Source organism: Chelonia mydas, chromosome 1 (genome assembly GCF_015237465.2).
Source record: "Chelonia mydas isolate rCheMyd1 chromosome 1, rCheMyd1.pri.v2, whole genome shotgun sequence".
NCBI classification, from domain to species: domain Eukaryota; kingdom Metazoa; phylum Chordata; order Testudines; family Cheloniidae; genus Chelonia; species Chelonia mydas.
The window spans coordinates 197,633,901-197,655,926 of NC_057849.1; the positions used below are offsets into that span (position 1 = coordinate 197,633,901).

Genomic DNA, 22,026 nt, shown 5'->3' on the forward strand with positions numbered 1-22,026 from the left:
TTTTTTAAAAAGGATTTAATTTTTTTTTCTTCCTGCTGGATGATAAAAAATGTTTCATACATTCTGCTTCTCTCACTAGGCAATTCTTTTTTCCTGGGGTTTCCATAAAATTAATTGATATTTTGTAATCTTTTTTAAAGTTATTTGGAAGAGTTGGGATAGGACCATGATTTCTGTTAATCATATATTAAGGAGTCCCAACATCAGTTTCACAAAAACTCACACAGATAGAAATCAGTGCTGAAAGAGATCATACACACCTGTATTGGTTCAAAAGAAAGTGACGGGTGTCTAGAAATGCATACACATACAGTACTTCATGGGGGGGGGGGGGGCAGAGAGAATGCTAATATTCCAGCTCCATCCCTCCAGGTTAACCCCCCAAAAATGGCATCAAATGTTCCCCCATTTGAGAGTCCTTAATTTTTGGAAATACTTCAGCTCCCTATATGCTCAAATCAGAGTTTCAAGGTTTGAGATTAGGGGGACGGGGGAATATTTTACTACAGTGACATGTACTTTGTAGCAATAAAAAGAGTTAAAGTTTGTCGACCAAATGTTAATTAGTAGCCTGAGTTAAAAAGAGGCAGGAAAGGGAGTGGAAAACACTAAATTTCATTCCTGAACTAACAGATGGACTACCGAATCTTGACAAAATCCTACAGAAAGCCACTGTAAAGTTCCACTTAGGCCCTGGAAAAAAAACTAATAAGACACAGTGAATGGGTTCTGTATCTACACAGCCAGTTGATTATTTGCTGTTTTGGATTTAAACTGACTTGGTTTGTCCAGTGCGGAATCACTTTTGTTGAGATGAGAGAGTTACAAGATACAGGATGTAAAAATACAAAACATAAACCTGTTGGTACCAAAAGTTGTCTACTGTCCTGAAACAGTGAATTTTTAATAAACATTTCACAAGATTTGAACCCTGGTAATGTGTTGAAGAATCTCCTGTACAATCCCAAGTGGGCTAGGAATATTGCTTTATGGACATGTGTTATCGGAAAGGCCTAATAGATTTTTTTTTAAATCGTCTGCCTCTTACTATTAAATAATTTGCTATTTAAAAAGGTGATTGTTATTGTCAAGAGATCTCCACTGATCAGCGTCCATTTTCTATAATTACTCATGGATTCTCCGGAATGTTTTATATAACTCACGTCCACTCACTATCTGTCTTAATTTTTTTTTACCAATAGAGTAGCAGTTTTACTCTCCGACAGCACTGACAAGAGCTCAGATAAAAAGCCCATTTCGAATGGATCTGTTCAACCAGCCTTTAGAACCCATGATAAGGCTAGCCTGAAAAACTCAGCAATGTTAAATGGGCTATGAAACGCAACACAAACCCAGAAAAATAATAATAATTAATCCACAGACACACTCTGTGTTTGAAATAACATATACAAAGGTTATTTATGGAATGAAAATATGGTAAATAAATAGTTACTGTTTCTAGACAAAATGGCTTAAAAGATTTCATAAATTGTTTCCACTGTAAAAGGATATCTACCTCCCCCCTCCAAATACACATACTGAAACACAAGCACAACCATGTATAAAGGGGGGAGGGCAATCAAAGATACAAACTCCCTCTTAGAAAGTTTGAATTCATATTAACCCAGTCCTGCCTCTATGATGTTACATTAAATCAGCAACATAAAAGTTTGAATATATCTCCCACTCCCTCTTAAGTAAAATAAAGAGTTAAAAAATTAAAATAAATGCTTTAAAAAATCCATCAGGGAAAAGTACATGTACGATAATTAAATTCACCTCCCCTTCTCCCTTCCCCCTCTCCCCCCAAATTTTTAAAATAAAAATCCTGGCAGAAAGAGTGGAACCTGCTTTCTGTTTTTATTTAATGTACAATAAACATGGACTTTAAACTTATAGTAAATATAAAACAGAACAAGAGTCACAGTTAAACCTGGTCACCGGCAATACAGCTAAAACTCATTGGCAAATACTAACAAAAACCCATTTAGCAGTAAATAAGGAGAACATGATATATGGACGGACAGATGGAACTGCATAAACAGAAAAGAAAAAGCAGAGACCCACAGACATACGGAGAGGGCTGTTTTAAAAGAGTGAAAGATATTGATTTACTTGGAACTAGTGTTGGAAAACAAACATATTTGTTTCCTTCATTGATGTTAAAAAAAAAAGTAATTAAAGTGAATCATAAGGGGGCACACCCTGAAATAAGTAGAAGGGGAAAAAACATTTGTAAAGGCTAAGGCCTTCTATAGATGTTCCAAATTTTAAGCTCGCAAAAGGGTTTGACAAACTTACATCTCTATATTAAAAATCGAGAGGGTGGGGGTGAAAGAATAAAGAAGTGTCACGGGGCTGGGGGGAGCAGGATTTTTTTTTTTTTATAAAAGTTGACTGGCCTACCTTGTTCCCCAGTCCTCAGTTTGTCTCCTCATAGTCGCTGTCTCCCTGGAAGTACAGTGTGAGTGGTAATGACTGCCTGCCTCCCTAATGAGTCCATTTTCCTGCTCTTGATGTTGTGTATATACACACACTGCAACCTACCTTACAAACCACAGAGACGGGAAAGGGAGTGAGAGAGAGAGAGAGAGAGCAAGCGACAGTGTGAGAGGGAGAGAGAGAGAAAGGCACACACAGACAAAGCCCTCCTACCAGACAGCAGACAACCCTCCTTCCCCTATCTAGCAAAATACAACTCGGCTAATGCAGCAACAGGTTCAATACTGCCAGACTGAGACAGTGTAAAAAAGGTATATAGTGCAGATCAGGATTGCTGGCAAATAAACTGTTTACAGCCAGCTGGCTCCACCTTTCTTATTTATGTTACAGAATGTTGGAATGCATTGTTTCAGACAGTCCATGTAATTATCATAAATACATTTTGTGCATATTAGCATGAAACACTGAAATGTATCAGCCATTCTCCTCTGTAACCTTATAGCTTTAACACATGCAGGGAAGGTGTAAACATATCTCTTTTGACAGGCAGGCTACACAAAGCCCACTGATGATTTTAAAGTCATGAGATCTTTCAAGAACGAAGCTCCAGAAGACAGGTTTCCCCAGACAATAGGGGAGCAGGGAAAACTGATCTGGAGGAGGCAGTCTGTTCAAGAGGTTGCTCAGTAAGCAAACTAAAAAAGAGAGGGCAGTTCTCCCCAACATTCTGTCCCCCCAATATATATGTATTAGTAAGCTTCTGCCCCTACAGCTATAATAATGAACTGTGCTTATGTCTGAACAGGTGCAATGCATATAGTACATAGCGTTGCAAGGACAGAAATAAATCCCTCAAGTAAAGAAATCTTTTTCCAATGGCAACCAGGCCAAGGTTATTTAAAATAAAGGTCTGGGCTGAAGCATACACCCCCACCCCCATTTTTCCCACGGGGGGGGGGGAGGAGAAGAAATGGGGAAGAAGCAATAGACTGCTTATGTCTACAGAAAACTCAGATATTACAAAAAAAATCTGCCACATCTAGAGAAAATATATGGTTTACATCAATTCTACATGCTGGCCCTAATATTTCTTTTGTTTTCCTGGACTTCAAGAACATATACTATTGGAGAGGAAATATGGTCTTGTAGTTATGACAGGGGACTGGGCATGAAGAGGCCTCTAATTGTGGCTCTGCCACTGATTTACTCTCTGGCTATGGATATGTCACTTCATCTCTGCCTCAGTTTCCCCATCTGTAAAATGCATCTAAGTAATAATTACTCTCCTCCCAAGAGAGCTGTGAGGATTAATTTGCTTTGGCCCTCAGAGGAACATAGAAAGATAAAGTATCATTATCATTACGAGGAAGAATATAGAAGCTAAGTTCAGGAGATTTACTGATAAGCATGACAGGTTTCAGAGTAACAGCTGTGTTAGTCTGTATTCGCAAAAAGAAAAGGAGTACTTGTGGCACCTTAGAGACTAACCAATTTATCTGAGCATAAGCTTTCGTGAGCTACAGCTCACTTCATCCAATGCATACTGTGGAAAGCACAGAAGATCTTTTTATACACACAAACCATGAAAAAATGGGTGTTTACCACTACAAAAGGTTTTCTCTCCCCCCACCCCACTCTCCTGCTGATAAGCTATTACCAGGGGGAGAGAAAACCTTTTGTAGTGGTAAAAACCCATTTTTTCATGGTTTGTGTGTATAAAAAGATCTTCTGTACTTTCCACAGTATGCATCCAATGAAGTGAGCTGTAGCTCACGAAAGCTTATGCTCAAACAAATTGGTTAGTCTCTAAGGTGCCACAAGTACTCTTTTTCTTTTTGATAAGCATGGAGTTGACCTATGTGAAACTTAGCATCTGAAGTTCACAGGGGTTTGTATACACCTATACATTTCATATCACCTTGGTAGTCCCTGAGATTCAAATCCAAAAATATAGATAGAGATCCAATTCAGGACATCAGACATAAACAGCCCTTAATATTGGGTGCAACTGTAATTGGATACAGATCTGAACTTCTTGGTTCACTCTCATCTATGTACAGTGGATTCAAATCAGAAAAGAGATCTTAACCCCAGTCATGTTTTGGAGAAATTCTAACTTGGATCTGAACCAGAGAACCAGATCTGAGCCCCTCAAGCTTAAGGAAGTTTAGATCTAAATTAAGACCCTAAAATTGAATCTGAACCTCTTAAGCTTTGGGAAAGTTCAGATTTGGCTCTGAACCAGAGAACTGGATCCAAACCCTTAAGCTCTGGGGAAGTTCAGATTTGGCTCAATACCAGAGAATTGGATCCAAACCCTCTCAAGCTGATGGAAGTTTAGATCTTAATCAGAACTAGATCTAGAACTTACTGCAATCTTTTTAGTATTTCAGATCTGTATCCAAATTGGAAAAACAGATCAATTTCCCTCAAGCACTGGGGAAGTTTGGATCTGGATAAGAACTGAAGAGCTGGATTTGATTCCCCTCTAGCTTTGGGAATGTTCAGATCCAGGTCTGAACAGAAGCCCCAGAAACAAACCATGAAAATTTGACTGAAGTCTTGATCTAGATCAGAACCACAATATCCGATCTGAACTCCCTAAAGCTTTGAGGGTGTTTGGAGTCTCATATAAACCAGAGAGCCGGGTCCAAACTTTCTCAAGATATGAAAGAGATTGCATCTTGAGCTGAACTGGAAGTGAGCTTCCTGAATCTTTGCAAAATTCAGCTCTGTATCTGAGTCCCCTCAAACCGTAGGGAAGCTGAGATCCGGATTTCAACTTCTTAACCTGGGATCCTTTATAAGATGGATCCAAACTACCCCATCTTTCCAATGAGACACCTGCTGGGAATCTGGAAAAGTTCAGCTCTCGATCCAAACTTTGCAACACAGGCCCATCTCTACCAAATCTTAAAGCAAAAATCTGCTAAAACTGTCCGAGAAACCAGAGTAAGAATCAAGAAGAATCTGTTAGTTATCTTCCCCGTGCAGAGGCAATTTGGAAGCTTTCCCCGCAGGCCGAGGCAACTAAGAGTATGTGGGAAATGGTGTCCCTGGGGGCATAGGCAGTTGTGTGCCTGGTTGTAATGGTGGTGGGCTGAAGGCAGAGACAGCTGGCAGATGTGGTGTATATCTCTCCCCTTGAGTAGAAATAGTTAGGAGATGTGGGGGGCACTGTAAGTAGTGGCAACTGAGGAGAAAAAGATGCAGACTTTGCAGATCCCTGGGGCTAAAATACGCTGCTACCACAACACCACACAGCCCTGTAAATTCTGTCCCCTCCAGCAAACCGCACATGGAAAAGGAGCAAGCTATCTTGATTCACTAGTGTTAATATCACAATCATGATTCACATGCATCGGAAAACAGGCAAGGTCTCCCTCCCTGACCACTGGGATCTCAGCCTAACTGAGGTACAACACAGAAACCATGAGCCTGATTTTCCACTATCTTGTAAGTCATGCAGCTGGCTATTTAAACCTATCCAAAAACACTACCAGCGGTATATGTGAATGGAGGATTTTGATTGGTGGTGTTTTGCAAATGTATAAATGATAGCACAAGATGCAAGGCTCTGGGGAATCAGGCCCCATGAGTCTGAAATTAAGATGATAGAGTGATAACTAGAAGACAATAACAATCCTTTATGCTTGTGTGGTGGCTTCCATCAGAAGATCTCAAGATACTTTACAAACATTAGTTGATTTAGCCTTACAACCCTCCCGGGATATAGTGAAGTACTATTATTCCCATTTTAGAAAGGACAGAGAGTCATATTCATCCCTGGTGTAACTCCATATGGTTTATGGAAGTTGAGAGAAAAATGTATTACATTCAATTTATACATTTATAACATTAGGCATCTAAATCCATTTTTTTGGTACCTAAATAAAAATAGGCTGATTTTCAGAGCTGCTGAGAACCAACAGCTTCAAATGAAGAAAGTGGGAGCTGCAGGTGCTGAGCACATCTGAAAATTAGGCCATTTATTTTAGCTGTCCAACTTTAAGCCTACAAATTTGAAAATGCTGAGCTAAGTCACCTAAAAAATCAGTGGCAAAGCTGTGAAAAGAATCTGGAAGTCCTGACTTCCAGGCTGGTGCTCTAACCAGTACATAATGCTCTATCCTTCTCTCCTCCTTAATCTCTGTTGCCTTTCCCGTCCAGGGCTGGGTTTTCTGGGGAGCTGCAAACTAAGCAGCTGCAGGAGGATGGTATCTCCAATAAAGCCTTAAAATTAATGAAATAATGACAGGCTCCTAAAGGTGGGTAAGGAATCACAGTGATGCACACAGCAGGGGCCCCATCTACAGTTCTTTGAAGGAGCTGCAGAAGCCCTAAGAACTTGCTGATCTTCGTTAATAAGGGGAAGATTGGGCGAACCCACCAGAACCGATGTTGCTGTGAAAGTTTCTTTGCTTACAAAGGACAACATTCTGCATGGCAGGCAGTCGGTGATGGAAAGAGCATACTTCAGTGTCAAAGAATATGTTCTATGGTATGTTCCTCAGTTCTCTCCTTTTAAATCCCTTTTCTATTTCATACTCCCATGCTCACTGTCATGGTATGTTAGGACACCTCTTCTAAGCAGCAACAGTTGGAACAGGAGGCATAGCATGCTAGAACTATGACTAAAGGTATAATCCTGCTCCCATTTAAATCAATAGGAGTTTTATCAGTTATTTTGACTGAAGCAGAATTGAACTCGAAGTGAGGACACTGATCCAGGGATATCGGCTCCATGAATTATCTGGTTGTCTTGCTCATCCTTGTGATATGTCAGAACGTCTCTTTTTAATATGTCGCACTGACAACTGCAACTGCAGCAGTGCATCCTCGTACTTCTCTGAAGCACTTTTTACCAGAATGCCCAGCATTGCTCCTGGGAATAGGAGCTTTTGGGCAATTTCCAAATGCAACTGACCCAGAGCAGCCACAACACTTGGGGTCTCATTTTGGCTGCTGTAGGTAGGCTATACTGCTTCAGCTGGTCCTGAGTGAAAGATCTCGTCCCAGGCATTGCAACCAACTAGTACAATTGCTTCTGTGAGTTGACACAAGGTGCTATACAAGGTGTTACAAGTTTGTTTGTTGCAGCACTCTTTCATTTAATATAGACAGACCCTAGAAGCACTAAGAACAATATGTCTGAACCCTATTACTTCTAGTTAGCCCCTGCCACAGCATAGCCAGGTCTCCTGGACTCCCAGGGTGCATCACACCATCCTGCTACCATACAGTCAGGATTGGTGATTCAATTGTCTCTATCAATGTCCTGCAGTGTGTGTGCAACTTTGTTCAAATATAATGAGGAAGATGCCAATTAAAAAAGCACAAGAGCCCTGCAGTTCAGTAGCCCAATTCAAATTAGATACCTGTATGAAGTGATTAAAAAACAGGTTTTCTAAACTTGAGGATAACAAGAGGACAGTGTGTTTAATTTATATCAGCAGGGGTCAACAAAAATCTAAAAGGACTTTGCAAATACTTCTTATCCCTGCAGAACTGCTGTTGAGGATGCACTGAAGACAGAAGAAGAGAATTACAATGTGCTTTTGGTGTGCTGCACAATGCACAGCATCTCAATAGTTCTCCCATCTCAGTAGTCGTTACTGAAAGCCAGACCCACTTCAACAAAATAACACTTTCTACTAATACAGCAGCTTTCATCCACAGATCTCACAATGCATTACAAGACACTAATGAATCTAACCTTACCACTCCCTCGGTTAGGAGGGCTGTTATTATTCCCATTTTACACACAGCAAAATGGAGGCAAAAAGAGCAAATTGCTCACTGAGACCATAACTCAGATGTTGGACTCCCAGTCCCATACTCAAACCATTAGAGTACACACCCTCTTTGTATCAGAAACAGGATCTCAATTAACCCAGTCCATTGACAAGAGTGGAGTCACAGCCTCTAAACTGTTGCTGACTTCTCCTAATATTATTTAATCAAGTGTCCTGTCAAATATTATGGACCAGATCCTAAACTGGGGGAAAGTGACATAGCTCCGTTAACTTCAATGGTGCTATGCCAATTTACACTAACTGAGGATCTGGGTCCAAGTCATAATGTAGTATCACTGCATCATAACCCACATCCTATATGATGATCCTTTGCTATCACGTGACCTCACTGCATGATGATGGCATCCATATGTCAGGATGATGTGTATATTTGCATCACCACTGTGAGGTGACATTGCTCCTCTAAAAGAAGATACGGTGTACTGTTATGACAGAGAGTTGTGACTCTCAGAATCACTGAAAGCTAGTTTTCATTAGGGATTTTTGCACCTGGGTAGCTCTATCAGTGCAAATCCCCACTGTTTCAATGGGTGTCGTGCATCTATGCTGGGGGCTGCACCAGTAAACCTTACATCAGTGCAGAAAGCCCTAATGTAGACAAACCCGGAGTGATGACAAGTGAAGATGCAACTTCACAACAAAATGACACTTTACTACACTACCAGATCAGAGAACAATACAATGAATATGCTCTATTCCCCGCCCCTCGACACTAAACACACACACACTTGGGGTCCTCATTTCTTTAATTTTTTTAAATAAATAAATCTCCTCGGTCCCTTTATTGTGCTACAATTATTGGCACCTAGTAAAGCCCGTAGCATCCACTATCTAATTATGCATCTGGTTTTTCTGCCCATTGGCTAAGTTTATGGGGTGCTGGACATTACCTTTATTTGCACCAGTGGACAATTCATGACCAATTTAGCTGTTCAGCTACTGTATAAGACCCACTCCCACGCAGTACAGTTACAATGCAATGGGATCTTGTTACATAGCCTAGTCCATTGTGCAAGGCACCCTTAGTTATATAATTATATGGTTCCCAAAGGCTACCTATAATTGAATTATAGGGTACCTCGTGGCATTTCAGGCAACATTTAAAGGACTATGAAATTCGAGCAGTCCTCTTGCCATCTGGAACAAGAATGAGACACCCCATGATTCAATTATAAATACCCTCTGGGAGGCACAGAATTAGACTATGAAGTGGTTTTACAAACTAAAAATATTCTATTTTTTAAAAAGGAAAACACTATAATGAACTGGTTAGTACGTGCATTGACCACTGTCTTCTCCTGGATAGATTCTGAATTGCTTAACTTTGTGTCAGAGGTTCTATACTACTATTAGAGATTCTCCTTTGGCTCAAGTAGTAGGGCCTGTGCAGCCTGTCCTTATTGTCACTCAGAGGTTTCAGGTGGCCATTGCATAGAACGTAGTGAAAACCATGGACTCCTAAGTAGGTATAGAGTTATCATATTCTTACTGTATTCACATCAAATTATAATGAACACTATTCTCTATTGCAATTGCCTAATGACTATGGGCCAGATCCTTCAGTGGAGCTGCACTAATTTGTAGCAGCTTAGGAACTGACCCTAAGTGTGCAAAAAAACAAGAGAGACACATCACGAGCAAAGGCTTCGGAGGCTAGGATTTTGATTCCCCTTGTGTAAGTGAGGGAGTTTTTTCTCAATAGTCTGTAAGCCTACACCCAAGTCACATGAAAAACAGTTGGGCCAACATTTTCAAAAGTGGTCATTCATTTTGGATGTCAAATTTGAGACAATGAGGATCCGATTTTCAAAGTTGTTGAGCATCCACAATTCCAGCTGAAATCAATGAGAGCTGTGGGCACTTACTATGTCAGAAAATCAGGCCCACATATGTAGGCACCCAATATTAATGGCCTCTTTTGAAAAAACTGACTCTGATGTGGATCAGAACAAGGAAAGAAAAATAAATAAATACATTCACTTTTTTTTTTAGATTTACCATTTCACAGAGTAAGTACAAGAATACCCATGTAGAAAGGAGACCTTGGCAAAAAAAGACAGTACTGTCAAATCCAAGCATTCAAAATTAATAGGTCAAAACCCCAAATCATAAAACTAAAAATTATTGGACTTCTGGGTTTTGAAGCTTTAAGTGCACTTGGGTCAAGTTTTCACGCTTTTGTATAGAACTAGGAGGACTAGAAACTTACCTTTTACTAAAGTGAGTGCTCACATATTCACTTGACTCCATGAGCTAGGGCTTTAAGAAAAACATCAAATATCACGACACTTGTGAGAAAACTGGGAGAGTTGATGACAATAGTGAAAAGGAGCAATATTGGGCCCCACTACAATGCTGATTGCTGCCCCATATAAATCCCTGAGCTGTCCAGGGAAGAATTTTACCAAGCACAGGCACTGTATAAGCCTGCCATATGAAACCTAGCCCTGACGATTGGACAGGCCTGCAGCATGCAGCCACAAGGTAGCCTGGAATCAGGAAGTCACAAACATGGCATAGACACCTTTTTCCTCACCTCTATGAGGTACAGCACAAAATCACATCCAAGGTGTACAAAAGTATCCCGAGCTCTGCTTCTGCTGTTCCTCAGCAGACCAAACACTGCAAAGGGTGCTGTGGCCAGTAACAGTGCAGAGCACAGAAAGTTAACCAATTAAACTATCAAAAAAAGCTTTCTTATTATTATTCTGAGGAATCCACTCCAGCAATTGAATTAGAGACCTCTGCATCCAAAAGCACTGAACCAACTTATGAAGAATTCACTATTTCACTAGTAATGCAACAAATTAATGGCCAAATCTTGATCATCTGTTCACACTTCAGTGGGACTTCGTGTGTGTAGGTGAGCAGGATTTAGCCCTTATGATCCTTAAAGCGTCTAGTCACAAGAAAACACTGGTGAAGAAGCAATAGCTAGATGCATTAAAGCAAAGGGTTGTCCTTGTCTGAATATTCTTTGATTTTGTATAAACTTAAGATCTCATGCCTGATCTCAACAAAAAACGCAGCAAGACTGGTTCCAATTAGAATTTAGTTCTTTGCCTGGAGGTGAATATTTTTGGATAGTTTGAACACAGTTTGTTCAGCTGTTTTATAGTATCCATTTGGAGGTGCATTTTAAAAAAAAACCTAAATATTAATTGAAATGATTTTTGGTGGAGAGAGAGGGAGTGTGGTTTTTATTATTAAAAGCCATGCAAATTAAAATCAAAAGGCTATGTTAATTCAGATTTCAGCTACACAAGAGTCAGAGTTCAGAGGCCTGATTCCGTAAAAAAATCAGAGGAAACTCCACTGAAGTCAGTAGAGTTATATCACTGGTCTAAATGAGATTAAAATCCAGCTCAAGGTTCCTAGAGAAAACTCTTCCCCTTTGCATACATTGTATTCATTACTACAAGGTCTTTCATTACAGGAGCATACAATACAGGTTAAGGTGTCATAGTGTTTTCAAAATGATACAATGGAAAAGAACTACACTATATTCTATACTGCTCTTCCAGTCAGGCTTTGCAAATACACTCAGTTGTATACATACTGGTGTGTACAACAGCATTTTTTATTACTGCATAAATGATCTATGATCACGTAATAAGAGACCTCCATTGTAATAAGTCTATGGAATTAAGCACAATTAAGTTTGCAATTGCTGGGGGAACTTTAACTTAATTTCTTGACTTTCAGTCTTTAAAATATCAACTATAATGTTGCATTCATTTTTGTTTTTTGCTTTTAATTTGTTTAATTTCCAAATTTCACCTGCTTTGAGGTCACACTGAAAGCATTCGATAGATTGATTTCCTTCAGTAATAGATTGATAAAAGGCATTTTATATTAACAGCTACATTGCCAGCCTCCTATTCCACCTGCTGAGTTTTACTGCAGTTTACAGTGAAGTCAATGGAACATTAGAATCTAACTTGTATATCTGACATCAGTGTGCATTTAACTAGATATACCTGCTACATTAGGTAGCAGGAAGTAGGTTAAGGACCTAACTCAAAACAATTTTGTAATTGCCTGAGAATTAATGGACATCACCTCTACCACACTATCCTAGCCTCACACATTTGAGGATCATAAACAGAACAGACCTCAGGACTTTCAGTTTAAAAAACAATGGTGCTCCCACTTGAGCTAAAGGCAAGTCTCCATTAGCTGCACAAGTATTAAGGCTTACATCCTTCATGTGCAGCCAGGAGATGGAAACAAAATCTCATCCATTTCTTCAGGTCTAATGTTCTCTCAAATAAAGCATATAAGTACCACACATATATTCCAACCTATACAACACATAGCCACAAGTTAGGCAGAACTCATGCTCAAAATCTGGGATTTCCCAGGCTTCAAATAAACAAATAAATAATGCACAACAATCAAACACAAGTTGTAACACACAAAGACATTAGGAAGTGTTGCTTATCTATCTGAAATACCGTAAACCCTCACTGCAGATAAATGTATCAATAAGAATTTTTCAAGTTATCCATTCACTATTTAAAACAAACACAGGAAAGGGGAGTCCAGGGGTCACTGGTCAAAGTTAAGGGGCGATACTTTCTTAAACTCCACTCTCAATCCAAGCTCCAACCAGTCACGGATGCCAAAATGTGATCACACTTGTAAAGATCTTCATAAATATGATCAGCCCTCTTCTTGCTTGTGTTCTTTGAGAATCAGTGAAATAGTTACCAATTATGACATTTATATGATCACCATTAGACTTCAGAGTTAATGGCCCAGTTCACACCTCCCAGACCTATAATTTCAGGCTGTCTGCAGACAGCACAGAATCAGTTCACATCCAGGTCACGCTTTAAAGCTTATATTTGTGGCCATAAGGGGTAGAGGCTTACTATTTTCTAAATCACAGCTTTAATTTTAGAGCACAAGATGGCAGCCCCCAAGCAAAAGCACCAGCTCACCAAGCTGCCAAGAGTCAGCTCCGTCTGGCCTCTGCCTTAAAAAATGGAAACTCAAATTGCATCAACTCCGAGAGAAACCATAACATAATTACTTATGTGAGTTTGTGATGACAGGCACTTAAGAACACTGAAAAATCTTTGGATTACTTTATAGGCTATTCCTTTCTGACCAAGAAATGCCCATGAACAAGGCAAAAGACTTACAGGCTCTCAGTGCTATTTTCAAGGCTCAAGCTCACCCATCTTCACCTGCAACGGGTGTTCCCTTCAGTTCAACAAGGCTCATTGATCAAAACAGCTCAGGATTTACAGATTTTCAAATCCATCTTCTTCCATTAAAATTAATGGAAGATAGTTGTCTAAATCCCAGAGATGGCTTTGCAAATCTCTGCTATTGTGCCTAAAGAAACATATGAGATGCTAATATTTTTTACATCACAGGAGAAGGAGGCAGAAAACATTCCTATTAAAATTGATGAGTTAGATCAAAGAATGAAATCTATCAAAAAACAGAAGGACAGAATGGGAAATAAAATAAGGAAGAAGAGCATAAGCTAAGTAGCTCCCCTTAAGAAGCATGAAATAACTTCCCTTAAGGGTGTATAAGAATATGTTTCCAATCTTTCTAACTAAAGCTAACAGGAGCATGGATTAAAAATATGACATTACTGAGAACAGAAGGCATACTAAGGGCCCCAGCAAAGAGAGTCTGTAAAATTGATGAGCAAATTATTATTGCCTTCACTACCCAATATCATGAGTCTGTGGCCACAAATGACTTCACCATAGTCACTTCATCTCCACTGCAGGACTTCATGGCTGTACAGGGGACAGTCAGGATCCTTTGACTCCAAAAGCTTAGCCCACACTACTTGAGCAAAGGTGCTACATGCACACTACCTTGCACCTATTTAGTCTGAGAGTTGCTATCTTATTATCAATGAAAGAGAGCCAAGAAGAGCAATAGACAACTGGAAGAACTTCACATGAACTGATGGCAGATGAGAATAGAAGTAGTCAAACACTGAAGGCAGAAAGATTGGTGCAATTTGGATAACATAAAACATTTTTCTTTCTAAGATGGAACCCTCTGATGCACAGCAGGTATAAGGAGACACAATTAAAAAAATCCCTAATAAAAGATGGGATTGATGAGATGGTGCAATGACAGGCAAAACTGCAGTACATTTATTCTGTTATATCAGATTTGCATCTAACCTGCTAGCAAGAATGCAAACTGACAAGGAGTATTGCAACTCTAGACAATACAATTATTCTAGAATGCTTCTCTACAATCTGATGGTCCAAAGGGATGTAACCGTAAAAGTAGTGATAAATTAGTGCATTTTTGTTGCTGTTATTTATAGCCAGTTCAGCAAGGAATGTGATATACATTTGTATTTGAGATATATTTTCATATATAACAACAACCCAAATGGGATTATTGCAAATTTTCTCTTTTTTTAATGCCTGTCACTCTGAAGCATTGATATGAACATAACATATATTAGAAAGCATTTTGATACTAGAAACATTTGGCTCCAATTTTAATCTGTGAGCGAAAAAAAAATAACCATTCTAAAAAGTTAATAGAGAAATGATGAGAACAACAGGATTTTTGTTCCTTTTAGGAAATAGTAAAAAATTTATCGAATTGCATAGAAGCCTATGTGGGAATGAATGGGGTCACTGATGATTGGAGAGAGATATATGGATAGTGAACAGAACCATTTGTCACTGGATGTTGTGGATAGGCTAATGGGTGTAGATGTGAACAGGTATGACTGCTTGGTTTTCAAGGATCTAGAAACTTTTGGTACACGGCAAGGACATGTGATAGTGAGGTTCTATAGAAAGCTAGCTAGCTCATCTCACTTTTCATTCTTCACAGCACTGAATTCACTAGACAATTGTTTCTCATTCTAACTGTAGTCAATAAGAAAGATTCTGATCAGTGCTACAAACTGTGTTCAGGGTTTAAAGATTACCAAAATTAGTGTATGGAATGGACTCATCATGTTTAAAGTTAAAGGAAGTGATAGGAAACAAGTGTCTGAACGGACTGACATAATGAAAAGAGATAATTCTTGTAAAGTAACATGTAAACATTGTCAAGAAGTGTTAATGAGCAAGATAGGACAGATTTATGCTCATCTCAAAAAGTGCAGAAAATTTGCTTCTTCAGATCCTCGAAGATCAGATATACCTTTGATGAGTTTGATGATCCCGAAAGTGATTTTCAGTGCTATCATCATCATTGAAACGTAGCTGCAAAGTCAATTTAAGCCCAACCCTCCTACTAACTTTTCAACATCAGCTATCTTAGTTTGTCTTCAACACCCCAACAATTGCAAAGATCAGTAAGTGATTATGCCATAAAAACAACTTGAACTTCATAAGAAATATGCAATCTTATTTTATATTAACATTGCCTTCACTGGAGCAATTTAAAAAACTGACTGAAGCACTGCATCAGACAGCATTAAACTTGCAGGTCCACTACCAGATGCTCCAAATGAAATAATGGGGGGGGGGGGGGGGAAGGAATTAAAGGGAGAACTAAAAGAATCAACAATGACATTAATGCAAGATGGCTAGCTGAATAAAACAAGTTACCTAATAATGGCTAAAGCATCCACACAGGGAAATATGTGCTATTGCATAACACCGAATTCTACATCAGAAATTAAAAGCACAAATATTGTGATGAAGTTGCTGAAGACGGCATCCAAGAATGCAGGGGAAAGCATGACAAGGAGATCTTTGCTATTTGCTCAGACAACAGAAATAAGATGAAAAGAAGAGAGAATTTCTCAAGTGCAATCCTTTAGACTTTTGATGTTCCCTACTGTATTTCAACATCGAGAGAGAAAAAAATCTAAGAGTCATAAATTACATTGTGGAAGTTAAAAATTCTTCAGAAACCACCATCTACCTAACTGACTGAGCAAAAAGAGAGGACCGATGCCCCCATTCCCCAGTAACAACTCTCAGGAAAATGTGCCTCCACATTTGCATCAAGTTACAAGTATGGTGAAATTTGCACTGACAAGGAGGATTTTGATCAAAACACAGCCTGCATGATATACAGCAAGAAACTTTAAAGAGAGGCACTACATTTACAAAAGACTTAGATTACAGGCCAATGATACTATGGTTGGAACCTCAGTGGAAGTGTGGTTTGATCTAATTAACAAAGAACTAAAACCACAGAAGGACAAAATAAAAAGTTATTCAATGGCCCTTTGGAATCTTTCAATTTCTTAGCTGACATGACTGATCCCAACCAGAAAGGTAAGGGGTAAAACCCAGAAAAAGATGAAGAGATTGATCAAACATATTCCTTGCCTTTCTTATACCCTGAAAACCTAAATCTATCCTAAATCAATATTTACAAAGTAGGTTGTGTCAAGGTTTATTTAATTAAAACAAGCCTAAAATACCTTTGGGGCTCTGGGCCTAAAAGACTTTCATTTATTTAGTAGTAAAAGATGGGCTTAAATTACTTTTTAACTGAGAAAAATATATAACAGAGAAAGTTTGTAATTTCTGTAGAATTTCAAGTCAAACCCAGGATTATATACATCTTTGGTAAATTGTGCATCATTGCTAATTTTACAATGTAAAAAATAAAATAAAAGTAAATGAGGAAAGAAAGTGATATAGATTGATTTGTGTATCTATTAATATTATACATGAAAAGAAAAAGAAGAAAAGGAAAATAAACACTATGTAATCCAGTTTTGATGAAGGCTGGACAATTTGGAGACCAATAAAGTGAGTCACAGTGACTGACTCAGCATGACAACAGGAGCTCATTCTTGCACTTTGACTGAAGAAAACAAACAGTCAATGGGTTTAAACTTCAATCTTTCTTTAAAAAAAAATCACTGAAATATAATATTTCCACCATATTATTCTCCTTTCTCACGTCTCCCTTTAGGCCCTGTTGTGTCTCCAGTACATACTGAATTTAATAACTGCCGCACAATTCAACTAGCATTAGATCCAACACACACTCAACCCTTGGATGTGGCATACTATAAAATTAACTCAAAGGGGCGGAATCTCATTCCACTTTCAAGTCTCTACATATTTATATTTCACATGTGGTGTTTGCTAGGCCACTCACAGAGGGACTGTAAGGCATCTCAGCACATGGGGAACTTTTGAAAAGTCTACTGTGTCCTTGACTGCACTTAGTCTCCCCGACATGGGAAATTTTGTACTCCAAGTATTAACAATATGATATACTTGCTGCCTGGTAAATCCACAGTATCGCCCAGCGCCAGCTCCAGGCACCAGAGAAGGAAGCAGGTGCCTGGGGCGGCCAATAGAAAGGGGCGGCACTCTGTCCGTGATTGGGGCGGCACGTCTGCGTCTTCAGCGGCAGGTGCTTCACTCCCTCTCTCCCTCTTCGGTGGCAATTCAGCTGCAGGCCCTGCTTCTTCTTTTTTTTTTCTTGGCTGCTTGGGGCGGCAAAAAAGCTGGAGCCAGACCAGGTATTGCCTACTCATGGATTTGGCAATTGTATGATGGCTGAATTTATCTAAAAATCTAGAATTATAGCTAGAATTTTTCTGTCCTAGTTTGTCTCTAGGAGCTTGAATCTACAAGATACTGGGCACCTCCCTGAGAGGGACTGAACTGTCACAACTCCCAGTGAAATCAGTGGTGGCAGAGGGGGTACAGCACCTCAGGCCCCCTTTCAAAACTGGGCATCAAGGTTATTCAGGCTGGTGTAACTAATACATGCCTGAGATCTCTGATGGATGGGATCACATGAGAATTTTGTCTGCATATTGTATTCTCTCTCGCACATATGCATGACATCTGCAGAGCAACATTCTATAGATGCATTTGTAGGTCCATAAGCCATTTCAAGGCCACCACTGTGACATTCTGGATATCATCCAATTCACCTCTGAATATATATTTGGGGCACTGCTTTATGATGTGTTCAATGTTTAGATGTTCTCATTGCAATCACACAAAGGGGGTCTTTAATTTTCTATTTGTGCATCACATAGCTGCAAATTCCACGGTTTGTTTGGATACGGTTCAATGTGGTCCAAAGTCTGTGTGGCAGGTTGAAACCTGCGGGTGGCAGGAGGGTGGCTTGTTGGGTCAGTAATAGTGTGCTTGTTTGGAACAGTAGATGGGGTCCAGACACTTTGCCATTCCCTGTCTGGATCCAGAGACATGATGCAGTCACATGTGGTCCATTGTAGTTTTTGAGATTTCAGGCATTGTTGGGGTATGTTATCCATAACCTTCCACATGGGAAGTTCTGGGTAGTCATCAGTGCTTTTAAGTTCTCGTGCTATGGCTATATCTCACTAGATAGCTGGAGATTCAATGTTTGCTAATACAGAAAGCCATGGTACAGGTATTGATTTTAAAGTTCCTGTGATGATTTGGGTGGTCTGATTCAGCTGTCTAGCCACAAGTTGGGTATGGCAGCTTCTTGTCCACACCGGTTTATGCGACTCTGCAATGAGTATACAGGGCCAAGGCCAATGTTCACAGCATCGAGGCTGTTGATCCCCAGCTTGTTCCCGCTAGCTTCTGAATTACGTTGATTCAAGACTTTGCTTTAGAGGCTTCTTTCTTGAGATGGTCATGAAAGGTCAGTATGTGGTCAAGAATGATATCGAGATATGTTGACTTTGGGTCATAATGCACTGTTTCACCACAAAAATCGACAGAGTGATTTGTGCAATTCTGTTGTCAAGGTGGAAAATAGAGACTACTGATTTGCTTGGATTTGGTTTCAGCTGCCACTTTTGGAAGTACTCCTCCATGATTTTAAGGTCAGAAGTAAGAGTCACTTCAAGTTCTTTAAAGCTACAGGCCTGCATTATGAGTGCCAAATCATCAGCATACACAAACTTCTGTGCTAGCATTTCAGGCATATCACTCATGTATGCATTGAAGAGTGTTGGCGTGAGTACGGAGTACTGTGTTAGCCCACTATTCAAAGTGTGCAGCTTGCTGGTTTTACCTCCGAGGTATATGTGCATCCTTCAGCTGCCAAGCATACAGAAAATCACTTTGGCCAATTTCAGTAGCAGACCATCCTTCCAGATTGTCTCACATGCCGCTGACAGATTGATGAAAGTGGTACTGGTCTTGACTTTTCGCTGGAATCCAGCCTCGATGTTTGTAGTAAGGGCCAGGTCCAGGTTGCAGTAACTTCCATGCAGTCAAAAACCAATTTTCTCCCAGGGTAGGCTGGCGTCCACAGTGAGCCCAATTGTATTATACAGTAGATTCTTATTATTAAAATATGGAACTGTCTCAGAGGGAAGCTTACCTGTTGCACAAATATATTATAAAATGCACAATACTACAAATTGCAAAACTTTTTTGTGGTTGCTTTCCTCCAACATTGCCAACTCTTACAATTTTACTGTACAATATTCAGTGGTTTTTTCTTAAAGCCTTGTCTCCTGGAGCCCTGCAGGTATGTGACAATCTTAGCTTTCTTTTCAAAACAAATTCTGATACTCTTTAACATTTTACTGGATACAAATTGTAATGTGCTACAATACTGAAAACAATTTTTTTTTTAAATGAACTCAAAAGTAACACGAAAGGTCCATATTTGTTTAGGCAGCTAAAATATCGCCTGTTACTATAACCTTTTAAAAAGCATCTTTTGCCAAATGCAACTATCCCACATCAAAAATTATGCAAGGAGGGAAAAGGCCCTAGTAGTTAGAATACAAGACAGAGAATCAGGAGATCTGGATTTTATTCTTGACATTAACTTACTGTGTGACCTTGGGCAACTCACATAACCTCTTTAAGTCGCAGTTTATCTAACAGTACAAGGGGGCTATTTCCCTGTTTCACAGAGATGCTGTATGACTTCATTAATTAATGCTCATAATCCACTCAGATCTTCATATGAAAGATGCCAGAGAAGATCAAAGCACTATTAACCTCAGGTGCTAAAATATGGCCCTGCTCTTGTGTGAAACAAGCACTGAAATACCTGTAATTTCCATGACAGTCAATATGCCCAGTACTGTTCACAAATGATGAGAGCTAGCCAAAGAAAATAAGTGTCTGGTCATCAGACTAAAAAGAGACACAGTTTTACTAGTTCCAATCTAAATGGTAGAGATAATCAATAAGAGAATATCAGTGTCCACAATGAAACCCATATTAATTATGAAGAGAGTTATGAAATAAATTAATCATTATTATGGCATTCGCTGTAGGAATTTAATTGCATGGGCCAATTCTACATGACTCTTATGATGCTTGAGGTCAAATATGCTGAGTTTGAAATAAACTTTAATCTGCTCTGACCTAACATTGTATAAAAAACTTCATATAAGTTTCATAATTCTGCCCAAAATAACAACCCACCCCTCCGTACTAAGTGTGTGTGGTCTGATATGCCAGGCTGAAAATAGATTTTGATGTCCTTCTTTTTTTAACTAGTGTCATAGAAAAATTATATACACTGCTTAAAAGACAAAATTAGATATCGTAGATAACCAATATATTTTTAGGATTACTTGGTGCAACTGTTTCGAAGTAATCACTCTTCCAAATAAACCCAGCTATGTTTATGGAAATAAAGAAACAAATTACAACAATTTTAGGTAGCATACCACAGTCAAATAAATTGTGTTTTCTAATAAAACAAACTGACAGAAACACTAATAGAACTTAACCCATGGTTACTAAAAACAAAAAGCTCAGGACTTTCAGTTCCAAAATCACAGAGTTCTGCTACTTGATGTAAAGAATTATCTTCATTAGTCAACTCTACTATTAACCAATCAATCAAATGGTCCCTTTAGAAATTAAATTCTCTAGGGTCAGAGCCTATGGACTGAATGTTTTAAAATGCTCAGCACTGACCTAAATCCATTCCCAAAGAAGTAAAATTCCCATTGATTTCAACAGGAGCAGAACTGGGCCAATGTTGAGCCCTTTTGAAAATGCCACCCTTTGCAGTTATTTATTTCTATGAAATACTTCACAATGTTTTGGGTACTCAAAAGTAAATAATTGCATAAAGATATAAGAAATGTTCCAGATTGTGCCCTGATATCCATTAATGGAGGGGACCTTACTCAGGTGGCCACTGATGCATCCCCAGAATACTAGACATTCCTATACTTCCAGGAACAGCATGGGCCCACTCCGCCTGCATGACCCCGCCTCCACAAGCGTGAACTCACATGCATGGTGCGTGACAAGTTACGCTGGTGGAGGCAGGGCAGCACACTCTTCAAAATGGTGTCCCCCATCCAATACCACACAAAACCGTACCTGGTTTTGTCTCAGTACCAAACAGGGGACAAATCTTACAGTAGCAGGACTGTCCGTCTTAAAACCAAATTAATGGCCTACCTAGACCCTGCTCACATGGCTCTCCCATTCCCACACAGAAGGGGGGAGTCAGCTACCTCCACAGCACCATTTCCTCAGAAATGTGTGGGGTCCAAGATCCATGCAGAAGAAAGAAGAGAGTGGGAGGGCTAGGTGAGGAAAGGGTAGGCCAGAGGCAGAGCTGGGATTAGGAGGGCACACACAGCCCTCTCTCTGGCTTTATGGAGATTCCCCACAAAACACCATACAACCCCAGTTATTAATTTTTCTATAGAGCCTCCCCTGGGATGTCTGAGGAGAGGCACAATGAGAGCTTGTAGGTGGCAGAGGAAAGCGAAAAGGACTTGCACCAGTGTGGAAGTACAGAGCTTGCACATATTCATGGGTCTAGCCTCCTGCAAAAGCTCCTAGATCATCTATGTTTGGGAGCAGGTCCCACAGCCTTTAATTTGGGGTAGGAGGGACAA

The 22,026-nt window shown here is 39.5% G+C and overlaps 1 protein-coding gene across 13 annotated transcripts in view; it reads right to left on the reverse strand.

The window, feature by feature from the left end:
• ZBTB20 (zinc finger and BTB domain containing 20) overlaps positions 1-22,026 on the reverse strand; it is a 668,337-nt gene that overhangs the window by 628,900 nt on the left and 17,411 nt on the right. For 11 of the 13 annotated variants that reach the window (XR_005226810.2, XM_043538685.1, XM_007062083.4 and 8 more), the window contains exon 1: positions 2,407-3,152. The exons of 1 other annotated variant lie outside the window; for it this stretch is intronic. The gene's annotated coding sequence lies outside the window, so the exon portion shown is untranslated. Of the gene's footprint in view, positions 1-2,406; positions 3,153-22,026 lie in introns of those variants that run through there. One more of the 13 variants, XR_005226808.2, reaches the window with a different exon arrangement.